The sequence below is a fragment of the Haematobia irritans genome, chromosome 2, assembly GCF_050003625.1.
Source record: "Haematobia irritans isolate KBUSLIRL chromosome 2, ASM5000362v1, whole genome shotgun sequence".
Classification (NCBI taxonomy): Eukaryota; Metazoa; Arthropoda; class Insecta; order Diptera; family Muscidae; genus Haematobia; species Haematobia irritans.
The window spans coordinates 90925136-90939937 of record NC_134398.1 but is presented as its reverse complement, the minus strand read 5'-3'; the positions used below and the strand labels follow the sequence as shown (position 1 = coordinate 90939937).

Sequence of the window (14802 nt, the reverse complement as noted above, 5' to 3'; positions counted from 1 at the left end):
TGGTCTCTAATGACCATGCAAAAATTGGTCCATATCGGTCCAGAATTATATATAGCCCCCATATAAACCGATCACCAGATTTGACCTCCGGACCACCTTGGAAGAGCAAAATTCTTCCTATTCGGTTGAAATTTGGTACGTGATGTTAGTATATGGTATCCAACAACCATGCAGGAATTGGTTCCTATCAGTCTATAATTACATATAGCTCCCATATAAACCGATCGCCAGATTTGACCTCCGGTGCCTTTTGGAGAAGGAAAAGTCATCCGATCTGGTTGAAATTTGGTACGTGGTGGTAGTATATGATATTTAACAACCATGCCAAAAGTGGTCCATATCAGTCCATAATCATTTATAGGCCCCATATAAACCGATCCCGAGATTTGGTTTTGGAGCCTCTTGGAGGAGTAAATTTCATCCGAGTGAGTTGAAATTTGTGGATGACAGTCTTTCGTAGAAGTTTCTATGCAATCCATGGTGGAGGGTACATAAGATTCGGCCTGGCCGAACTTATGGCCGTATATACTTGTTTTAAATTGGATTTTGTTCGGATTTGATTGAATCAATTAACATATTAATTTCCAAATTCCGCTTCCAAATTCAATTAAGTGTTTAATTGAAACATTTTCGGTGACAATTTTTTGTGTGTAGAGGTGCCTACAAGCTTACGAAATTGAACGCTACCCAAAATTTCGTTAACATAAATAACAATGCATTTCTTATTGGAACGAAATTTTTCGCTAGAAGTGCATACCGGCCTTTACAAAAATTGCGCTGCTTTACTCTTGTTACCACCTATTAAAAGTTTTGTCAACATTAACGGCTGTTTGTGCATAAACAGGGTTGGTAACAGTAACAGTTTATTTTGATTTTTTATTAATATGTTCTTTAGTAAACTCCATCTAGAAAATATTAAAAATTAAAGTTGAAAATCTGACTTTTTGCAGATAAAATCGCGATTTGAGCCATAGTGCAATGCTCAGTGATTCCAAATCGCTTTTTTGGAAATATTTCTACAACTTTTTCGATAATTTTTTCTTTGCTGGATATAATTTGTTAAGCTCTACAAAAAAGTTTTACTTAGATTTGCTTGAAATTGCACGAGGAGTCTTGTTACACCCAAAGAAATTTGTTAGTAGGGACAGCAGAAAAGTCTGCTAAAACAGCAGAAAGTCTGCTGAAAAAGGGACAGCAGTCACTGTTTGCTGAAATAGCAAACATTTCCTGCTATTTTTGAAGCTCGATTACACTAAAACATGTTTTATTTTGGCTAAAACAAATAAAAATGTCAACTTAGAAGCTATCCTAACATAATTAACACAATATTTTATGAATATCTATAGCATTTGACCAAAAATCTGAATATTTATCGAACTGAGGCATAACAGCTAACAAAATGTTTGCTGATCGTATTTAGGAGCTTGTAAGTATATTACAGTGCAAAAATATACCAAAAACTACTTTTGGTTCTTAAATAGGCTTTGGGGAAAATTTTATAACCTAAAAATTATATAAATTGTTGTTCATTACGCCCTGAAGTACAAAAATATAACAGCAGACATCGACTGCTGCTTTTAGCATACTTTTTTCTATGAGTGTAGTAGTAAAGTATGCAAAATTTGGTGGAAATCGAATTAGATTTAGATAGCTCCCATATGTATCTATGCTTCAAATTTTGCACAAGGAGTATATTTGATAGTATCATCAAGTGTGCCAAGTTTGATTTAAATCGGTTCAGATTTAGGTATAGCCCCCATATAAACGTACATTTGCAGAAATGGGAATTAAAAATATGAATTTAAACCTTAATAACTTTTGAACTAATTATGATATCATTATGATTTTTGCAGGGAAAATAGTTTTAAGAAATATGGTTAGTTTTAAGAAAAAAAAATAAATAAATTGTGAACGGTAAAAGATAATTGCACACAAAGCTTAACAAGTTTTATCCAGCAAAGAAAAAATCATCGAAATCGGTTCAAAATTGCGGTGTCCAACTCTCAATTCCTACAGGTCAGCCCGTGGACCCACTACACCCAGAAAAAGGTGACCATTTCTTTAAGTTAAAATGAACTCATTGTGAAGAAAGTTAAGGTTAGGTTAGGTTAAAGTGGCAGCCCGCAATTTTTTTACAATGGAAAAATTAGAAATACGTACTGCCATTAAATATTTACATAAAAAAGGTTTATCGGGACAAGAAATTCATAATGATATGGTGAATGTGTTAGGAGAAAGTGCTCCTCATATGCAACAGTAAAAAATTGGGTTGCTGAATTTAAACGTGGCCGTACAAGCATTGAAGATGAACCACGTAGTGGACGTCCAAAAACAGCAACAACAACAGAAATTGTATCCAAAGTGCATAATATGGTATTAAATGATCGACGAATAAAAGTGCGTGAAATTGCTAATATCATAGGCATCTCAAATAATCGAGTCCATTTAATTTTGCATGAAAACCTACAGACGTTAGGTTAGGTTAGGTTAAAGTGGCAGCCCGATTAAGATTCAGGCTCACTTAGACTATTCAGTCCATTGTGATACCACATTAACTAAAAGCACCTATTACATATGGGCACTTCTAGTTTTAACCGCTGAACCTTCTTGATTATTTTTCTTTGTTGAACCAACCAGATTGTTCCAAAAACATTAGCAGACTGCTTAAGTTAAAGTTTTCCAGATCCGCCAGTAATCTGAAGTTATGTGCTCCTAAAAGTTGCTTGCGCTTTACACAAAATGCAGGACACTCACACAAGAGGTGTTTAATTGATTCTTTTTCCTCCGCATCATGACAGCTCATACAATAGTCATTATACTTCGCGCCAATAGTTTTTGCAAAATCGCCTATCAGGCGGCGAACCGTTATAGCAGATATCAGGAGTGATATCTGACGTCTCGAGAACAGTTGAAATGGGGCCATAATTGCTTGGTGTCGTTACAACCCTTGCAATTCTCCCATTTGCCATCATAACAGCCTTCTCACGCAGCATGAGCTTGCAGGTAGCTAGGGGCATACCAACAAATTCTAGTTCCCCTGGAATGTGTAAGGTAGTCCCTAGCCTTGCCAACTCATCCGCTTCACAGTTCCCCGGTATGTTCCTATGGCCAGGCACCCATATTAGGCGAATATTGTACTGCTCAGCCATCTCATTGAGAGATTTGCGGCAGTCGATGGCCGCTTTCGAGTTGAGGAACACAGAGCCACCTCTCTTACTGCTAATATTTCAGCCTGAAAAACACTACAGTGATTAGGTAATCTTTTCGCTATTCGAAGTTCCAGATCATTAGAATATACTCCGAACCCCACTTGTCCATCCAATTTGGAGCCATCAGTGTAGAAATCTATATATTCTTTATTCCCCGGGGTCTGTGTGCACCACGCCTCACTGTTGGGGATTAGAGTCTCAAACTTTTTGTCGAAAAGTGGACTCGCCAAAGTGTAATCCACTACGTTAGGTACATCTGGCATTATTTTGAGAACGGAACTGTGACCGTAACCTTTTTCCGACCACAGCGATAGTTCGCGCAACCGCACAGCCGTTGTTGCAGCTGACTGTTTGGCCAAAATGTCTAAAGGCAATAGATGCAGCATGAAATTAAGGGAATTTGTTCCTATCTTGCTGAATGCGCCTGAAATACACAAACACGCCATACGCTGAACTTTATCTAAACAAGTCGGTTTCTGAAGTGCCGGCCACCAGACTACAACACCATATAGCATTATAGGTCTAACCACAGCCGTGTATAGCCAATGCACAATTTTTGGTTTTAGTCCCCACTTTTTTCCTATTGCCTTTTTGCACGAGTACAAAGCTACAGTTGCCTTTCTCGCCCTTTCTTCAATATTAAGCTTAAAGTTCAGCTTCCTGTCCAAAATAACGCCAAGGTATTTTGCACAATCACCAAAGGGAATTTCAATACCCCCTAATATCGAGCTCGGATGGACATTATTGAACGCCCCTTCGATGTCTAGAAACGCCACGATTGTGTATTCTTTGACAGATAGTGAGCTTTCAATGAAGCTGACTAGTTCATGTAGTGCGGTCTCAGTAGACCTGCCCTTCGAGTATGCATGCTGTCGTTTCGAGAACAAACTTGAATCGATGCTAGTTCTAAGATAAATATCTATCATCCTCTCCAGAGTCTTAAGTAGGAATGAGGATAAGCTGATTGGTCGGAAATCCTTCGCCCTCGAGTGGGAGGCTTTTCCCGCTTTAGGTATGAAAACGACTTTTGTTTCCCTCCACTTTCCGGGGATATATGATAAGTTGATACATCCTTTATATAAAGGGTGATACGGTCAAAATTTGGTCAAAATAAACTTGACGTATTTCTTTCAATTTTACATTTAAAAAACCTGAACACCCCTCATTTTGAAGGTGTGTGTGTGTAGAATGTTGCTCCTATTTTGATTTTGGAATTCACTCATCAGTTGTAAAAATGCCGTCCAAGCAAGAAGAGCAGCGTATCAAAATTTTGCTCGCGCATCGCGAAAGTCCGAGCTACTCCCACGCAAAGCTGGCAAAATCGCTAAAAGTTGCCAAATCAACCGTTACAAATGTCATTAAAGTGTTTGGGGAACGTTTGTCGACAGCCAGGAAGTCTGGATCGGGGGGAAATCGAAAACCGGAAGCCGCTGAGACGACAAAGAGAGTTGCCGGTAGTTTCAAGCGAAACCCTAACCTCTCTCTCCGAGATGCCGCAAATAAGCTGGGTGTATCGTCTACAACCGTGCATCGAGCCAAAAAACGAGCCGGACTATCGACTTACAAGAAGGTAGTGACTCCAAATCGCGATGATAAACAAAATACGACGGCCAAAGCGCGATCCCGGAGGCTGTACACGACGATGCTGACGAAGTTTGACTGCGTGGTAATGGACGACGAAACCTACGTCAAAGCCGACTACAAGCAGCTTCCGGGACAGGAGTTTTATACGTCAAAAGGAAGGGGAAAGGTAGCAGATAAAACTGTCAAAGTTCGCAAAGAAATATCTGGTTTGGCAAGCCTTATGTACCTGTGGCTTGAAAAGCAGCATTTTCATAGCTTCCGGGACTGTCAACCAAGAAATTTACGTGAAAGAGTGTTTGAATAAACGTCTGCTGCCTTTCCTGAAGAAACACGGTTGTTCCGTACTGTTTTGGCCGGATTTGGCATCTTGCCATTACGGTAAAAAGGCCGTAATGGCAAAGGCCAACAACGTGCAGGTGGTTCCCAAGGACAAGAACCCTCCCAACACGCCAGAGCTCCGCCCAATTGAGAAATACTGGGCTATTGTCAAGCGGAACCTAAAGAAGACCAAAAAACTGCTAAGGACGAGCAGCAGTTCAAAGCAAACTGGCTTTCTGCGGCGAAGAAGGTGGACAAGGTGGCTGTACAAAATCTGATGGCAGGTGTCAAGCGTGAGGTCCGGCAATTCGGATTTGGAAAAGCGAAAGCCTAACTGAATATTTTTCCCGAATTTTAAACTAATTGAACTTGAAAAAGAAATTTAATTTGATTTTTTAAATAAACGATTTCACCGATTTACACGCGTTTTCCCGTGACCAAATTTTGACCGTATCACCCTTTATCACCGACAACCAGGGGATGATTTTGTCAGTTATAGCTTGTAACTCCGCCGGAGTAATTCCATCAGGTCCGGGGGATTTGAATGGTCCCATCTTATTCTAGTTTCCGATACAATTTCCTCGACAGGAAACGATCGCTGAGCAACTGTGGCACCGCCAGTACATGGTTCTGATTTCCAGGAAAATATATGTCCAATAGTACCTCCAGCGTCTCCTCACTGGACGTTGTCCAATTGCCCTCCGATGTTTTAATGAAACCTGGAGCGGAGTTGGTGGATGCTAGAACCTTCCGTAGTCTGGAAGCCTCGGACGTATTCTCAATACTGCTGCAGTAATCATTCCAAGAGTTATGCTGAGCCTTTCTCAGTTCTCGCTTGTATCCTCTCAGATTCTTCTTGTAAGCGTCCCAGTCCTCAGGGGCTCTGGTGGACTTTGCCTTGTTAAAGAGCTTCCTGCAGGATTTCCTCATATTACTTAATTCTGTATACCACCATGGTGGTCGATGTTTCCCCCTTGGCTTTCCTCTAGGGCATGCAGCTTTCAGTGAGATGTTGAAGGCCTTAGTAATCCGCTCCACTGCGTGTTCGATATCTTGCACATTTCTCATATTTGTCTCTGTTATTTCCGGTATCATCATATTGAACGATTCCCTATACCTATTGCAGTCAGCTTTCCTAACATTTGGCGGAAATATGGTCTTGGTGATATGAACATCAAATTTGAAACTGATGTAGCGATGATCTGAGAAGCTGTGTTCACTTAAAACCTGCCACTCAGATATCATTTCATTCAGTTCTTGCGAGGCCAAGGTGATGTCCAAAACCTCTTGCCTGTTTTTAGTGACAAAGGTTGGGACATCTCCCTTGTTGCAAACTACCAGGTTAGTACGCAAAATAAACTCTATTAGCGACTCTCCCCTTGCATTAGTATCACTACTTCCCCATATACTATGATGTGCATTCGCATCGCATCCCATAATGAGTTTCGTCTTTGTTTTCAGTGACTCCTCCACTAAGGTCTTAACGGCATATGGAGGCATCTCCCTGTCATGTCCCATGTAGACCGAAGATACCCAATATTTGCATTTGGCTATTTCTAAACTGGCAACGACAGTGTCTGTATTGCACATTGAAGGGAGCAGAAACAAGTTGAGCTCGTTTTTAGCAATTATACAGGCTCGATTTACATCATTACCAGTACACTGCAATAGTTTGAACCCCGGAGTACTTAATTCATATATTTTGTTTCTATAAACATATGGTTCTTGAATAAGAACTAAAGGGTGATTTGTTAAGAGCTTGATAACTTTAAAAAAAAAAAAAAACGCATAAAATTTGTAAAATCTCATCGGTTCTTTATTTGAAACGTTAGATTGGTCCATGACATTTACTTTTTGAATATAATTTCATTTAAATGTTGACCGCGGCTGCGTCTTAGGTGGTCCATTCGGAAAGTCCAATTTTGGGCAACTTTTTCGAGCATTTCGGCCGGAATAGCCCGAATTTCTTCGGAAATGTTGTCTTCCAAAGCTGGAATAGTTGCTGGCTTATTTCTGTAGACTTTAGACTTGACGTAGCCCCACAAAAAATAGTCTAAAGGCGTCAAATCGCATGATCTTGGTGGCCAACTTACCGGTCCATTTCTTGAGATGAATTGTTCTCCGAAGTTTTCCCTCAAAATGGCCATAGAATCGCGAGCTGTGTGGCATGTAGCGCCATCTTGTTGAAACCACATGTCAACCAAGTTCAGTTCTTCCATTTTTGGCAACAAAAAGTTTGTCAGCATCGAACGATAGCGATCGCCATTCACCGTAACGTTGCGTCCAACAGCATCTTTGAAAAAATACGGTCCAATGATTCCACCAGCGTACAAACCACACCAAACAGTGCATTTTTCGGGATGCATGGGCAGTTCTTGAACGGCTTCTGGTTGCTCTTCACTCCAAATGCGGCAATTTTGCTTATTTACGTAGCCATTCAACCAGAAATGAGCCTCATCGCTGAACAAAATTTGTCGATAAAAAAGCGGATTTTCTGCCAACTTTTCTAGGGCCCATTCACTGAAAATTCGACGTTGTGGCAGATCGTAAGTCTATTCATGATGAAATGTCAAAGCATACTGAGCATCTTTCTCTTTGACACCATGTCTGAAATCCCACGTGATCTGTCAAATACTAATGCATGAAAATCCTAACCTCAAAAGAATCACCCTTTATATCTATGTCCCCTTTCATCAGGAGAACTTTTAAGGCAGCACATGCAGCCTTACAATGATGAAGATTTATCTGGAGGATCCGTAGGACCATCGAGATTTTCAAGAACCGTCACATCAGCCGCTTCAATCGAGTCATCAAGAATGTTCTCTTCAGAGATCTCGGTGACTCTCGCAATAACCATAGGTTCAACTTTGGTGAGTTCTTAGGCAATAGAAACCTCCTCTCGCATACGGTGTCTATCCATGTCTTCAACTTTGGTATCTCCCTCGACTTCGCAAGAGGATCCGCTTACTTCTGATTCAGACAGAGGCTTGTCCATTTCTGAATCCTTTAGCTGATCGTTTTTATATACCTTCATTTGGATATAATGAAAGCCATAACATACACGGCCCTGGGACTTTGCTAGATGTGGCAAAGACTGAGTGTTCAATATAAACACTGCATGCCGTCTTGGTCCATCCACTTCATCCAAACGGCCAACCTTCCAATCAGCTGTTGGAAGATCTGGATTGCATCGTTTCAGTCTATTTAAAATAGATTCAGGGTCAGAAGAGTTTGCAGGTATCCACGCATGTGCTCTAGGTCTAGCCGGTATGCCTTTCTTCTCGACTAACTCTAGAGCAGCTCCTTCCCAAACTTCACCAATTAGTATCAGAGCAGCTTTAAAACATTCTATAGACCTCTGGTCCTCAAATGCGACTAGCTTAAATCGTCCTTGATACCAACCAGCCTCTTGGTGTCGAGGATCTGGGCCGGGAAACTTTTCCAGCACCTGTGAGTAGACGACAGACAGAACATTCTCAATTTCCCCCCATTTTTGCTTTGGAACCATACCGTCCAATGCTCCTTTATTAATGATAGCCATCACAAGGCTGTCTTTAGCAACTGAGGCAAACGATCTTTGATCCCTTTTGGAGGATGGCAGCTCATCCGGCGATCGTTCCCTTTTTCCAGTCTCAAGAATTCCTTGAGCCCATTTTAAGGAATCGCTTTGTTTAGCCGACAGCGTGCTTGGGTCGACTGATCCTAACTTCTTTAGGATAAACAAAGCATTTCTGCGTTCCTTGAATCTCTTTCGTGAGGGATTACCTCCTTTTGATGTCGTTACCTTAGAAAAAGTTCGACTTGTCATAGTGTCGCCACCTCTCGACCCGTCTACAGGTCGACTAATTGGGCCCAACTCTTGGTCATTGCCCAGATTTATAACTCCAGTCGATACCCGTCCACTGGGCCCTGAAGTTAGCAATTTCGCTGCATGGTGGCTTAATATCCCGCCACACTTGAAATTCTTAGTAGGTACCTATTACGATGAGTTTATCCGCTATTGAAAAACACGCCCGTTCCGTTCGACGGTTGAATATATAAAAAACCTATAGATGAAAAAGCTTTCTGCAAGATGGGTGCCGCATTTGTTAACAGTCGATCAAAAACGCATAAGAATGAACATTTCTCAAGCTTGTTTGAATCGTTTTAAGCGAAATAAAATGGATTTTAAGCGTCGTTTCATAACTGTTGATGAGACATGGATCCACCACTATACTCAAGAGACAAAAGAACAATCCAAACAATGGACTGAAGCTGGAGGAAGTGCCCCATAGAAGGCAAAAACTATTCAATCGGCTGGTAAGGTTATGGCAACGGTTTTTGGGTCTTCAAAGGTATTTTATTGATTGACTATATGCAAAAGGGTAAAACAATAAATTCAGAGTACTATTGCAACCTTTTGGATCAATTAAATGTAATCAATTAAAAATTCGAGAAAAACGTCCTGGCTTACAACACAAAAAAATAATTTTTCATCAAGACAACGCACCAGCGCACAAGAGTGTTTTAACACTGGCTAAAATCAACGAATTAAAGTACGAGTTGCTTGACCACCCACCTAATTCTCCTGATTTAGCTCCCAGTGACTTTTACTTGTTCCCAAATCTAAAAAAAAAAAAATTTGCTGGCAAGCGTTTTACCTCAAATGAAGATGCAATTACAGTTGTAAACCACTATTTTGAAGACCTTGAGGAAAACTATTTTAATCAAGGGATAGAATTGCTAGAAAAGCGTTGGACTAAAGGTTGAGTTACTGTGTCCGTTAATGTGTCCGTTGATGGAAGAGTTGAATTTTCTCTTTGAAAGCAACAGTTTTGTTAGAGTGCTTCAAAATAAAAAATAGCAACCTTTCCATCAACGTACGGATTAACGCATGATATGTAACTCAACCTTAAGTGTATTGAAGTTTCAGGAGATTATATTGAAAAATAAAAATATTTTTGAAAAACTAACTATTTTCTTTCATCGATAGGCTAAGATGTTTCCGAACCGCCCTCGTATTTGCTTGGTGTCGTTACAACTCTTGCAATTCTCCCATCGAACATTTGCCATCATAACAGCCTTCTCACGCAGTATGAGCTTGCAGGTCGCCAGGGGCATACCAACAGATTCTAGTTCCCCTGGAATATGTATGTTCCTATGGCCAGGCACCCATATTAGGTGAATATTGTGCTGCTCAGCCATCTAATTGAGAGATTTGCGGCAGTCGATGGCCGTTTTCGAGTTAAGGAACACAGAGTCCAAGGATTTTATTGCAGGTTGACTGTCTGAGTATATATCAATGCCAACATTTTTTGGAACATAACTTCTCAGCCAATTCGCCACCTCTCTTAGTGCTAATATTTCAGCCTGAATCACACTTTTTGTCGAAAAGTGGTCTCGCCAAAGTATAATCCACTACGTTAGGCACATCTGGCATTATTTTGAGGACCGAACTGTGACCGTAACTTTTTTCCGAACACAGCGATAGCTCGCGCAACCGCACAGCCGTTGTTGCAGCTGACTGTTTGGCCAAAAAAAGGCAATAGATGCATTATGACATTAAGGGAATTTGTTCCTGTCTTGCTGAATGCGCCTGAGATACGCAAGCACGCCATACGTTGAACTTTGTCTAAACTTGTCGGCTGGTGAAACGCCGGCCACCAGACTATGAGGGCGGTTCGGAAACTTCTTAGCCTATCAATGAAAGGGAATAGTTAGTTTTTCAAAAATATTTTTATATTTCAATATAATCTCCTGAAACTTCAATACACTTAGTCCAACGCTTTTCTAGCAATTCTATCCCTTGATTAAAATAGTTTTCCTCAAGGTCTTCAAAATAGTGGTTTACAACTGTAATTGCATCTTCATTTGAGGTAAAACGCTTGCCAGCAAGGAATTTTTTTAGATTTGGGAACAAGTAAAATTCACTGGGATCTAAATCAGGAGAGTAAGGTGGGTGGTCAAGCAACAAGAACTAGTCATGAACTGCAAAGATCGCAAAACTCCAACGGTTAGGTCCATTTCCTTAGGGGGTATGGGCAGGAAGCTGAACTTTAAGCTTAATATTGAAGAAAGGGCGAGGAAAGCAACGGTAGCTTTGTACACGTGCAAAAAGGCAATACGAAACAAGTATATACGGCCGTAAGTTCGGCCAGGCCGAAGCTTATGTACCCTCCACCATGGATTGCGTAGAAACTTCTACTGAAGACTGTCATCCACATTACTTGGGTTGCGGTAACACTTGCCGATGGCAAGGTATCTTAAAACTTCCTAACACCGTAATATATACCACATAGTCCATACGTGGTATATATTAAACAAAAAAGCCGATTAGATACGTATATAATAAGGTTTAAAGTTTCTATAGAAATAAAATTTTGACAACATTTTCTATAGAATTTTCTATAGAAATAAAATTTGGAATCAATTTTCTATAGAAATAAAATTTTGACAAAATTTTCTATAGAAATAAAATTTTGACAAAATTTTCTATAGAAATAACATTTTGACAATGTTTTCTATAAAAATAAAATTTTGGTAGACTATTTTTGGCAACCATTATTATGAACCGATATGGACCAATTTTTGTGTGATTGGGGATCGGCTATATATAACTGTAGACCGATACGGACCAATTTTGGCATGGTTATTAGCGGCCTTATACTAACACCACGTTACAAATTTCAACCGGATCGGATGAATTTTGGTTCTCTTAGAGGCTCCGCAAGGCAAATCTGGGGATCTGTTTATATGGGGGCTATATGTAATTATGGACCGATATGGACCAATTTCTGCATGGTTGTTAGAGACCATATTCTAACACTATGTACCAAATTTCAGCCGGATCGGATGAAATTTGGTTCTCTTAGAGGCTCTGCAAGCCAAATCGGGGAATCGTAATTACACTGAAAGGAAAAAGTACGTCATGAGGATGAATCTTTACATCACGGTGACGAATTTTTCGTCAAAAATGAGCTAACGTAACATTTCATCCCATTGACGATTTTTTCGTCATAGCGATGAATTGAATTCATCCCTGTGATGAACTTATTTACATCCCATATACGACTATGTTGCGTCCAGATGATGAATGTATTTCATCTATGTGATGATAGTTTTCGTATCTGCGATTATTCTCTTTCATCCATGCGATGATGCAATTCTTCAAAAGTACGATTCTCGTTCGTCATCGCTACAAACGCCTTCGTCATAGCGATGAACTCTTTCCCTAAATTTGACGTAATCCATTCATCAACATGATGTAATAGGTTCATCAATGTGATGTAATCGATTCATCAATACGATGTAATCATCAAATTGATAAATTGATTATTAGAAATATTTTTTACGACACTTTTAATAAAGAACCATATTGTTTTTTATTTTAATTAAATTTAAATTTTATTTATTTGAAATATGTACAACTAACGAAGTAAAAACGTATACAAAATTTTTCATACACATCTACCCAAGCTGTTGATTTTGATAAATTGACCATCTAGGCAAACAAACATTCTGTTACCTTAATTAGTGTTTAGATCACCAAGGATGAAAAGTTTTATGGGTTCATCCTGTGGAGTAAAAAAATTATAAAGAAGAATTTAAAAATTGAAATTTTAAATTATTGTAAAATATATTCGATCTTTTTAGAACAAAATTCAACTCACCCTTTTTGTGCCCAACTGTTCCTTTTTGAATTGTTTGCTCATCCAATTCATCTTTATTCTTTAATTTCTTTATCCGTATTCAGTTTTCACAGAACGAAAAATGTTGCGGCATTTATCTGTAAATTTAGAAATACTTCCATAAACATATAAATGTTAAAAAAAAAAATAAATTGACCAAAAAATAAAAAAAATCGTCATTTTGGTTAAATTTTTTTCCCATATATAACACTTCATGTTTTTTTTATTTTACTCACATTTTTGTTTTTATTTTCACTTTCACATCTTTAAGCATTAGCTCTTTATTTTCGGCACGCGCGACCACCTTTACACTTTGGACTAAACTCAACAACTGAGAGGAACCATTTGAAATGTTCTTACCGCACAGCAAAAAAAAAAAAAAACAATATTTCTACCACAAAACTACGTATGGATGTGTTATTGCATTAGTATTTGAATACATGTCAACGGAGTAGATGAAACTTTTCGTCTATTTGATTACTATTTTCGTCATTTTGACGACTTTTATTGTTCTCATATGTCTTGTAAGCCAATTTAAAAACAAACATGTGAACAAATGTTTGCTAAAATACTCGTTTGAGTTTAGTTAAATGTGGAGAGAGCATGAAATACCCATCAAAAATAACTTAGCTCTCATTAATAAAAGCTGTGTACAGTTATTTTAAAAACAAAATGTAGCAAGCGCATTTGGTTGTGTGTGTGTTTTTTTAGGTAGAGAAATAAACACATCTACAGAACGTATGAATTTTATCATCACATTGAACACTGTTTCGTCACATTGACTATTGATTCGATTTTTAGGTGTTTCAGATTAGTACTAATGGAAAAATGTAAATTACAAACATCTATATACTATATACACCGTATATCGTTTTATGTTTTAGTTAGCATTGAGATTTTTTGATACACATTTCAGAGAAAAGTGTGTTTCATCAATTTGAAGATTCTTTCATCGCATTGACGAAAACCAGCATGCTTGATACATCATGAAAATAAAACACTTAAAACTTTTGTCCAACTTCTATTAATATGTGTAATTCATATATTGGGACTTCATATAAACGAAATTAATTTAAATCAAATGTTAATTTTGGTTAACTTTCGCTGAATCGGAAAGAAAATAATTTCGTCTCATAGACGAAACTAGATCATCAATGTGACGAACTATGAAAAGAACAAAAATTGACTTTGATGATTGATTTCGTCACGTGGACTACCGAAATACTCCCATGGACGAAACTTTTCATCGCATAGACGAAAACGCATTGATGAAACTCAATCGTCAAGGTGACGAACGCTTTTTCTTTCGGCGTATGAACCGATATGGACCAATTTTTGCATGGTTGTTAGAGACCATATACTAACACCACGTACAACATTATGTACCAAATTTCAGCCGGATCGGATGAAATTTGCTACTCTTAGAGCAATCGCAAGCCAAATTTGGGGGTCCGTTTATATGGGGGCTATACGTAAAAGTGGACCGATATGGCCCATTTGCAATACCATCCGACCTACATCAATAACAACTACTTGTGCCAAGTTTCAAGTCGATAGCTTGTTTCGTTCGGAAGTTAGCGTGATTTCAACAGACGGACGGACATGCTTAGATCGACTCTGAATTTCACCACAACCCAGAATATATAAAGGGTGATACGGTCAAAATTTGGTCAATATAAACTTGACGTATTTCTTTCAATTTTGCATTTAAAAAACCTGAACACCCCTCATTTTGAAGGTGTGTGTGTGTAGAATGTTGCTCCTATTTTGATTTTGGAATTCACTCTTCAGTTGTCAAAATGCCGTCCAAGCAAGAAGAGCAGCGTATCAAAATTTTGCTCGCGCATCGCGAAAATCCGCTACTCGCACGCAAAGCTGGCAAAATCGCTAAAAGTTGCCAAATACACCGTTACAAATGTAATTAAAGTGTTTGGGAACGTTTGTCGACAGCCAGGAAGTCTGAATCGGGGGGAAATCGAAAACCGGAAGCCGCTGAGACGACAAAGAGAGTTGCCGGTAGTTTC

The 14802-nt window shown here is 38.9% G+C and overlaps 1 protein-coding gene and 1 long non-coding RNA gene across 3 annotated transcripts in view; one reads left to right on the top strand and one right to left on the bottom strand.

Annotated features, from left to right (window-relative positions):
- Positions 1 to 14802, top strand: part of Rab30 (RAS oncogene family member Rab30) — a 158469-nt gene that overhangs the window by 32979 nt on the left and 110688 nt on the right. The window lies entirely within an intron of this gene.
- On the bottom strand, positions 12600 to 13109 carry LOC142225779 (uncharacterized). Its single transcript, XR_012719415.1, has 3 exons — positions 13015 to 13109; positions 12761 to 12876; positions 12600 to 12664 (listed from the first exon to the last, which is right to left on the bottom strand). It is a non-coding gene; the product is annotated as an uncharacterized LOC142225779 (long non-coding RNA).